General features: G+C 33.3%; 1 pseudogene; it reads right to left on the bottom strand.

Moving 5' to 3' along the window:
- Nucleotides 1-8,030: 8,030 nt before the first annotated feature.
- LOC145301526 (5S ribosomal RNA) lies at nt 8,031-8,149 on the bottom strand (annotated as a pseudogene).
- Nucleotides 8,150-10,091: the final 1,942 nt, after the last annotated feature.

The following is a 10,091-nucleotide window of genomic DNA, read 5'->3' as shown; positions in this document are numbered from 1 at the left end:
CAACATCCAGCATTAGTCTACAGAAAAGAACAAATTCTTCACCACGACTGTGCCCGACCGCACGTTTTTAAACCGACTCTGCAGAGGTTTGTTTTTTGTTTGCTTGTTTGTTTTTTTACACGGTGGTCACCACTTATCAAGGCCCGGAAGCCACTCAGGGATAAGGGTTATTGCAAGTACAGTACGTTAGTGTGGAGATTTATTGAAGTGTTTACTTAAAATGGCGGTTCATTAGGAATTTGTTGGACTTGAAGACATCCAGGTTGTAGTCAGGTGGGAAGCAGGCAGACGGAACAGAGTTCCACAGGCGTGCAGTTCTCAGAAAGAAGCTTTGTTCATGGAATCTACGTTTTGATTTAGGTACAGATAAAGAGTGGGGGAAATTTTTGGCAGTGGATTCAGCTAGACGGGTGTTTTTCGTGAAAGATTGGCGAGGGGGGACTAGAGATTGGAGTTCAGCGAATTGGGCAACGGAACTCCCCTCATCCGCTATACCTTCCACACCTCTCACCTACCAACTAATATTTTCCAAAGCATCTAGACAACTTTCTGCGGGAGAAATGCTTCCAAACCCTAAGCGATATCAAAAACAACTTTACCGATTTCATCCCCACCAGAATGTAAGATTTTTTTACGTTACTGGCATAAATTCACTGGGGGGGGGGGTTGCGTTGGCAAAAGTGTGTTGATTCTGATGGTGCTTATTTCGATCAATAAATTTTTGTTTGATCCGAAATATATTCATCTGAATTTAAAAGTTAAGAACCGCAATAACTTTCTTGTTAACCTGATATATACAGAGAGAGGTAGAATAGCGAAAAAAGGGGATAGATAGAAAGATAGCTACTAATCAAAAGTTGGAAAAACTTACATGGTGTATCGTCTTTAATATTCTGGAAGTTGCTAAGTTGTTCGCAACTCTCTGGTGGATTGCTTTCTGAAAAAGATCCCAATGCAAAAGAATACAAGAAATGATTACAAAAACTAAAGTAACTCATTTTCTAATTGTTTACAAACACATTACAAGATATACAAACACACACACACATAAATACACACACACACAAATATATTTATAATATATATATACATATATACACATATATATATATACATATATATATATATATATATATATATAGGGTTCTCGACCGTAATTCTTGGCCTGAAGACGTAATCCCCCAACGCGGGTGATTACAGAAACATGTATGCACATATGTAGCCATTAATGTTTGTATAAATAAATTTAATATACCTGCTCTGTTCACTCATTGAGCACTCTTTGGTAGACACATGTTGTTTCATTGGATGTACTTCTAGGAAACTAAACTCTACTAGCTATATATATATATATATATATATATATATATATATATATATATATATATATGACTACTAAATTTTATCACATAAATTAATATATGAAAATGTAGTTTTATGGGTAAATTTTCAGTATTTACATCAACAGTTGTCAATACATAGGTAGAACCAGGTAGTAAGTTATGAAAATATATATGGCAATTAAGCTACGCGAATATTCCGCGTTTCATTCTCGTGAGAATTCTGTATGTATATATTCAGCCACAGTTCTACAATGCGGATAGACAAACAACACGGAATCGAAAATCGACCGTTGAACTGACAGTGCTTGTTTTTAACCTTTCCGCTATCATCAGGCACCTGCTGAATATTAACGAAATTTCAATTTAAACTCAATTTAAACATTATCCATTGGCGGAGAGCACACACACACACACACACACACACACACACACACACACACACACATATATATATATATATATATAAAACTCAAATGACCTTGTAACGAGTGTTGTAACCACACATCCGGTTTACAACTTCCGGTTGCGCATGTGTATATAAACATAAACCCATAACAGCGTAAACAAATAAACACAAATTGCTACCTTTGCAGAATTTGAACTGCGGACTAAAATATTAGCATTATTATTTAGAAATTATTATTTAACATGGGAAGGGTCGGATGTTTTGCAACTGTTCTGTATTACGACTATACTGTCGCAGTTTTCTTACAAATAAATAACTTTGACCCGTTGACAACTATAAGAGCATTTTAAAACGGCGATTTATCCACATTCTTCCTTTTTTTTAATTTATTCTCCATTTTTTAATACACCTTTCTTAAAAACGTTCATGCATTTTCTTCTACACTGCCAACATAAATAAATAACCCGAATATGTTTTTTTTTACAAATAAATAATCAACACAATAAAACGTATTGTTTTACTGTGTACGTTTTCAGCGTCCCAATTGTTTCTTTTTCGTGTTTAAATTATCCAAATAAACAATTGTTGATATTTTATGCTTTTTTTACATCGTTCATTTCTGCATTGTCTTAATTAGTTTTATTGACCTTATTATTAACATATAAATTAAATATTTGACCCAATGGGTCATTGGTGTTTGTTTAAAATAAATAACAAAAAGTTACATTTTATTTTCATTTTCTATTTAAAAAGCCATTCTTAACATAGGGAGAGTCTTTTTAACTATTCTGTACTTTCAACTAACAATTTCATTTAAAAAAGATATATCAAAATTTGAATTTAACTTTAAGTATTATGATATCTGTTCAGTGAACATTTACCTGTAAGTATGGCAAACCACTTATAATCCAATAGCTGTAATTTTTTTTTTTTTTTTAAATAAACAATTATAAACAGAACGACTAACAGAACTCTATCTATATTCTTTTTTCATTTTAATATACTTTCATAGAAATGGTTCTGTTATGTCACAAAAACTATTTTCTTTACGTCACAAGTGTCAAGCTCATACATTAATTCCATAGCAAATATAGCATACTGACCCAACGGGTCATGGGTAGTCAAGTATATATATATATATATATATATATATATATATATATATCTTCCGCCCTCCTCGCACCCCTCTGACCTCATTCACTCTTCCACTCTTTCATCCCAAAATAGCGAACATTTCTGTAAAAGTCTGAGGAAGCTACAGACGGCCAAAAAAAAACGACCGAGTAGCTGAAACAAAAATGTAACTTAACAGAAAGATACGGTAATAAAAAATAAAACGTATACATATATATATATATATATATATATATATATATATATATACTAGCAAAAGTACCCGTCATTGTATATATATATATATATATATATATATATATATATATATATATATATATATATCTGGTTGAGATTAATTTACTTGTTTTACTTGTAAATATTAACTCTTTAATATTTATAAGTAAAACAAGTAATCTCAACCAGATATATATATATATATATATATATATATATATATATATATATATATATATATATATATATATATATATATATATATAGTAAGTTATAAATATATCTGGCGTTTAAGCTAAAACTGAATATTTCGCGTTTCATCCACTCTAGAATTCTTCAGGCTTATTTATAACTTACTAACTAGCTCTACCTACGTATTGAGCACTGTTGAACTAAATACTTAAAGTTTACGCATAAATTTATACTTTCGTACATTAATTTTATGTGAGTAAAGAAGTATCTATATATACATAAATATATATATATATATATATGAAGAGAGAGGAAGAGAGAGAAAGAAAAAGAGATAGCAGAAGGCTGAGAGAGGCAAAGAAATGGGTAAGAAATAGAGAACTGAGGTGACAGATAGATAGGTAAATTGAACGAATTCGAGAATTTACCTGCGATACACCGCAGCCTATCCTCCGACGGGCCGTATGGGTAGATGCAGAAACACACTGGGTCGCCGCACCCAACGTCCAAGCACTGCGAGAGAGTTGGACACACATCGTTAATATCGCATTTCTCGAGCACCATTCCTGAAGAAATTAAAGAATATCATAAAAGCGCAGCAGTTTCATCTCAGTAAAACAAAACACCAACAAATAGCAAAGAATAAACGCGCCAATAAAAAAGACTAAAATTAAAAATCATTAATGAATCTTCAAAAAATATAAAATAACAATAAATAAAACATCGAAAAGAAAAAATCTTTAATAAATAAAACATTATAAATAAAAAGCACCAATAAATTAAACATTATAAATAAAAAACACCAATAAATTTTACATTATAAATAAAAAACACCAACCAATAAAAATTATAAATAATAAAAACCCCAACAAATAAAACATTATAAATAAAAAAACACCAATAAATTTAACATTATAAATAAAAAACACCAACAAATAAAAAATTATAAATAATAAAAAACCCAACAAATAAAACATTATAAATAAAAAACACCAATAAATAAAACATTATAAATAAAAACACCAACAAATAAAATATTATAAATAATAAAAACCCCAACAAATAAAACATTATAAATAAAAAACACTAATAAATTTAACATTATAAATAAAAAACACCAATAAATAAAATATTATAAATAAAAAACGCCAATAAATTAAACATTATGAATAATAAAAACCCCAACAAATAAAACATTATAAATAAAAAACACCAATAAATAAAACATTATAAATAAAAAACACCAATAAATAAAATATTATAAATAAAAACACCAATAAATAAAACATTATAAATAAAAAACACCAATAAATAAAATATTATAAATAAAAAACACCAATAAATAAATCATTATAAATAAAAAACACCAATAAATAAAATATTATAAATAAAAACACCAATAAATAAAACATTATAAATAAAAAACACCAATAAATAAAATATTATAAATAAAAACACCAATAAATAAAACATTATAAATAAAAAACACCAATAAATAAAATATTATAAATAAAAAACACCAATAAATAAAACATTATAAATAAAAAACACCAATAAATAAAATATTATAAATAAAAACACCAATAAATAAAACATTATAAATAAAAAAACACCAATAAATAAAACATTATAAATAAAAACACCAATAAATAAAACAGTATAAATAAAAAACACTAATAAATAAAACAGTATAAATAAAAAAACACCAATAAATAAAACATTATAAATAAAAACACCAATAAATAAAACAGTATAAATAAAAAACACTAATAAATAAAACAGTATAAATAAAAAACACCAATAAATAAAACATTATAAATAAAAACACCAATAAATAAAACAGTATAAATAAAAAACACTAATAAATAAAACATTATAAATACAATCACCAATAAAGAAGAAATTAAAAAAAAATCATTAAGAAATAAAACGTAAGAAATAAAAATAAGACTAGAAAATAAAAAATGGAAATTAAAAATTACCAATAAATAAGAAATTATTTTTAAAAAATAACCAATAAATAAGGCATAAAAACACAATTAAGACATTTAAAAATTACAAAAGCGATGAATAAGACATAAAACAAAAAACATTTTAACGTTCCGCCCTGTACATATTATCAATCTTTATTTTTTAAAAAATTCGAAACGTTGAATATTAGTCTACTTACGATTAGTGAAGTTTCCCTCGGACACAATTTCAGCCACTTCGGCCACATCTTCATCGGCGCTATCATTGTAGGTGACAGGTTTGATCTCATCCCCGGAACTTCCGATGAAATGGGAATCGTCCGCTGCAAGCTCCAGCCCCAGATCTGGGCTATCGTCCAACAATGCCGCTTCCATTCCACCGTCCTTCGATAAAGTCGCAGACATACCGGTCGTATTCGGTGTTCCAGTAACAAGAGCCACATCAAGCTTATTACCAATAACTTTCCCATCTGTGTCATTAAATAGGGTTTCATTCAAAGGACCTAGTTCGAGGGTGTCATTCAATAGTATAGATTCGAACTCCGCCTCAATAGTTCCATTATCCATGAGCGCATTGGTTGTATTCAGCAAGTTAGTGTTATCGGTCTGCGCAGTTTCATTTATGCTTAAAGATTTACTTTCATTAACTGAGCTTTGATTACGTTCACTTGTCGTTTCGTTCATATTCGGCGTTTTAGTGCTTGAGATGTTTGAAACCTTCTCGTTGTCAGAATTATTCAAAAGAAGTTCACAGGATTTAATAGTTGATACATTACCACTCTTGCTTTTTGAAGAAATCAACGGAAGACTCTTATTTAAACTGGTGTTATTTAAATAATCCAAATCGAGGCTTTCGTTCAAGTTAGTGCCGTTTAAAGATTCCAAATCAAGACTTCCGTTCAAACTAGTGCCGTTTAAAAATTCCAAATCGAGGCTTCCGTTGAAATTGGTGCCGTTTAAAGATTCCAAATCGAGGCTTCCATTCAAGTTAGTGCCGTTTAAAAATTCCAAATCGACGCTTCCGTTCAAGTTAGTGCCGTTTAAAGATTCCAAATCGAGGCTTCCGTTCAAACTAGTGCCGTTTAAAAATTCCAAATCGAGGCTTCCATTCAAGTTAGTGCCGTTTAAAAATTCCAAATCGAGGCTTTCGTTCAAACTAGTGCCGTTTAAAAATTCCAAATCGAGGCTTCCATTCAAGTTAGTGCCGTTTAAAAATTCCAAATCGAGGCTTCCGTTCAAACTAGTGCCGTTTAAAAATTCCAAATCGAGGCTTTCATTCAAGTTAGTGCCGTTTAAAAATTCCAAATCGAGGCTTTCATTCAAGTTAGTGCCGTTTAAAAATTCCAAATCGAGGCTTTCATTCAAGTTAGTGCCGTTTAAAAATTCTAAATCGACGCTTCCGTTCAAATTAGTGCCGTTTAAAAATTCCAAATCGAGGCTTCCGTTCAAACTAGTGCCGTTTAAATGTTCCAGATCGAGGCTTGAGTTCAAATTAGTGCTGTTCAAAGAACCCAAAGCGAGGCTCTCGTTCAAACTGGTTTCATTCCCCAAATCAAAAGTAAAATTCCTGTCAGGTAAAAAGTCTGCGTCGAAGCTCTTGTTAAAATCAGCTGCGTCAAAGTCATCAGTTAAAAGGAAATTTAATGTGTCGTTTAGATTATTTAGGGCGACATTAGTATCGCTGGCCAGACTTTCATTAACTGACATTAAACCCATACTGACGTTGAGAAGCTCGTCACCTATGCTTCCGTTCAACGATGAAAGTAGATGGATTATCTCTTTCGTGTCGTTGACCCGTTTGCCGACCAGGATTTCAAATAGGTCTACCGTGCTATTAGTGTCTAGAACATTAGCTTCGATCGTCCTGTTTTCGCTGGATTTATTTCCGGGCGTTTCTAGAGAATCGTCGGCTAAATAGTCCGCATCGAAGCTCTCGTTGAAATCGGTTGCACTGAAGTCATTCGTCAGGAGGAAGTTTAACGTGTTATTAAGACCGTCCAGATTGACGCTGTTATTAGCAGGCGAGCTTTCATTGGCGGAAGTTAAACCCAGGCTCACGTTGCGTAGTTCGTCCGTTAAGCTTTCGTCCAGCGAAGACAATCGATCGACGATCTCTTCCGTGTCATTGCTCGGTTTGCCGACCAAGATCTCAAATAGGTTCATGCTGCTGTTAGTGTCCGTTGCGTTCGCTTCGATCGTCACGGTCTGGTTGACTTCTACCTCAGACGTTTCCTGGTTATCTTCAGCGATAGAAAACTTGGGTAGTTTCAATTTATGCTTGATGGCGGCAAATGTAGAAAGTCCTGGATTTTCCTCGGTGGTGGTACGTATAGACGTTTTTCGGGGTTCTTCAGGCCAACTCGCAGTGACGTCTGTTTTAATTCCTGTGTGGCGCAGGCCTCTTGAGTTGTGTTTATTTTTTGCACATTTCAATTTGTATTCGGCGAGTGAGAGCTCCTCTGTAAAATATCAAAGCAAAGAAAGATAACTCATGTTGCATAGAGAGGGGGTCATATTGGAGACACATATACATGGGGACTCAGAACAGGGGACGATAATGACATTTATAACAGATTACACACGCGACAACGACTGTAATGAATCATGTTATTAATTATTATTCAGGGTTTAACCGGCTTCCTCCGGAGGAGGAAGTTACATGGGAGTATGAAATTCACAAGCGGTTCCCAGCCGCATGTATATCCCCGTTAGGGGAGATGACGACGTTAGGTTTTTGCAACTTTTTGCAGGGAGGTGTCGACGTCCTCCTACATACAGTACCAGGACTTCCCAAATTGGTCACCCATTTTAGTAATGATCAGGCTCAACATAGCTTAACGTCGGTGATCTGACGGGAACCGGTGTGTCAATGTGATTACGCCGTATATTAACACGGTGCTGGGACATTTATACAGTTCTTGTTAACACAGATGCGGGGAGATACATTATTGATGATTGTGGGGCCACATTACTTGGAAGGTGGTAATACAAAGTTCATTAAAGATAATGATAAAAAAAAAATTATCTTTCAGTTGCTGAAATGACGACACGAAGACAAACAGTTTACAAAACATCAGATGATTTCTTTGTTCCTCGGCCAGTCGATTGATGATGTCAGGAATTCAAACTTGTATGACTACATGGTATCTCTTCCACCCTTCATCTAAGGGCATCGGCTTCACTCTCCTCCACCTCTCTCTCTCTTTCTTTCTCTCTCTCTCTTTCTTTCTCTCTCTCTCTCTCTGGCTGTGAGTGTGACTCTCTAATTCTCTCCAATTATCACTTTCTCGCTTCGAACCCCATTTCAATATATTGAGAATCTACTTTGTTTATGGCGTCAGAAATGTGATGTTAACCAACGTGACTAAATTTCACGTGGATAAAAGAATCAACAATCGACTGCATTCCTAGGATTTCAATTACCATCATCTTTTAACACTTGCCAACAGGGTTCTATTCTAGTCTTTTCCTAATATCATTTTCATTATCTAGTCTGTCTACTTACTCACATGAAAGCCCTTCTCATGTAACATTCATGCATATATATGGAACGTTGATGGGATTAAATCAACAGAAAGATTATCTATAAGCCACCTTGTGGGTAACAAATTAAAACAGAGCTAGTTTTCGTATTATTTGGATTCATTGGACTAATGGTCTCATCTTCAGCGTTATTTTCACAGCGTTACGGTCGATGTAACCTTCGACCTTGTTCGGGTGTATCTTGCGAACTCTGGAGTGTTTCTGTCGAACACGGGAATTTGGACGGAATTTCGAACGGCACCTTCTTTTTACTTAACCGGGAGTAGCATGTTCTTGTTCTTGTTCCGTCAGCCATGACAAGATAGAAGTCCTAAGTAATTCGCACATTTATATATACTTATATATACATATATATGCACATATATATATGTATGTAAATATACACACACACTCACACACACACATATATATATATATATATATATATATATATATATATATATATATATATATATATTGGCGTTACTCATAGGTTAATGGCTGAGGGTGGAGAGTTGTATGATTTAGTTTCGATTTAAGCTGATGGCATACAAGTCGTAGTTTTGATCTCACAACTATATATTAGGTTCAATAAAATCATCATTAGCAAATTATCTCAATAATAATAATTACGTAAACCGCATAGATTTAAATATCATACAAAATTTAAACCAGATCGGATCAGTAGTTTCTGAGAAATTTTACAAAGTAAAAGTATTATTGTAATGACTAATTCATAAATTTATGTCAAAATGTGCATCTATCCGGAAGCTATAATACTTAGTTCGCTGCACCTTGTCACAGCAAAGATCCATGCAGAATCTCATTTTGATCGGCCCGTTAGTTTCCGAGAAAACGTTGAACGGACAGACAGACACAAAGATGAGGAGAAAAATTATAAAAAATAATGAGGATGGTCTTACCTATTAATTCATTGATGGATATGCAAGGTGGAGAGACGTCCGGATTTTCCAGTTTTTCAGCGAGGGACATTTCCCTCATGCTTTCCGGGCAGTGACAGATGCCTTCCCGACAGATGGCGCTTTCGCACAACTTCATAACTTTGGACTTTTTGCCGTCATCGCATTTCTCTCCAAGAGCCGCGAATTCCACCTTTCCAGGAATTAGAGGTGCGGATTTGCACTGCCCGTCAATGGCCTCAACTGCCCCGTGATTGCAACTGCATTTCCCATGAATGCAGCCAACATATGCACCGAGACACACCACGGATGAATTGCAAGCGTGGTGCAATGTCACAGCTGGAAACAAAAGAAATAGTTTATGCACAAATATCTATATAAAATAGGG

This window comes from Euprymna scolopes, chromosome 18, assembly GCF_053919585.1.
Source record: "Euprymna scolopes isolate OS-2025 chromosome 18, ASM5391958v1, whole genome shotgun sequence".
In the NCBI taxonomy this organism is placed as follows: domain Eukaryota; kingdom Metazoa; phylum Mollusca; class Cephalopoda; order Sepiida; family Sepiolidae; genus Euprymna; species Euprymna scolopes.
Note: the sequence above shows the minus strand (reverse complement) of the source record. Positions and strands in the feature narration are given on the sequence as shown.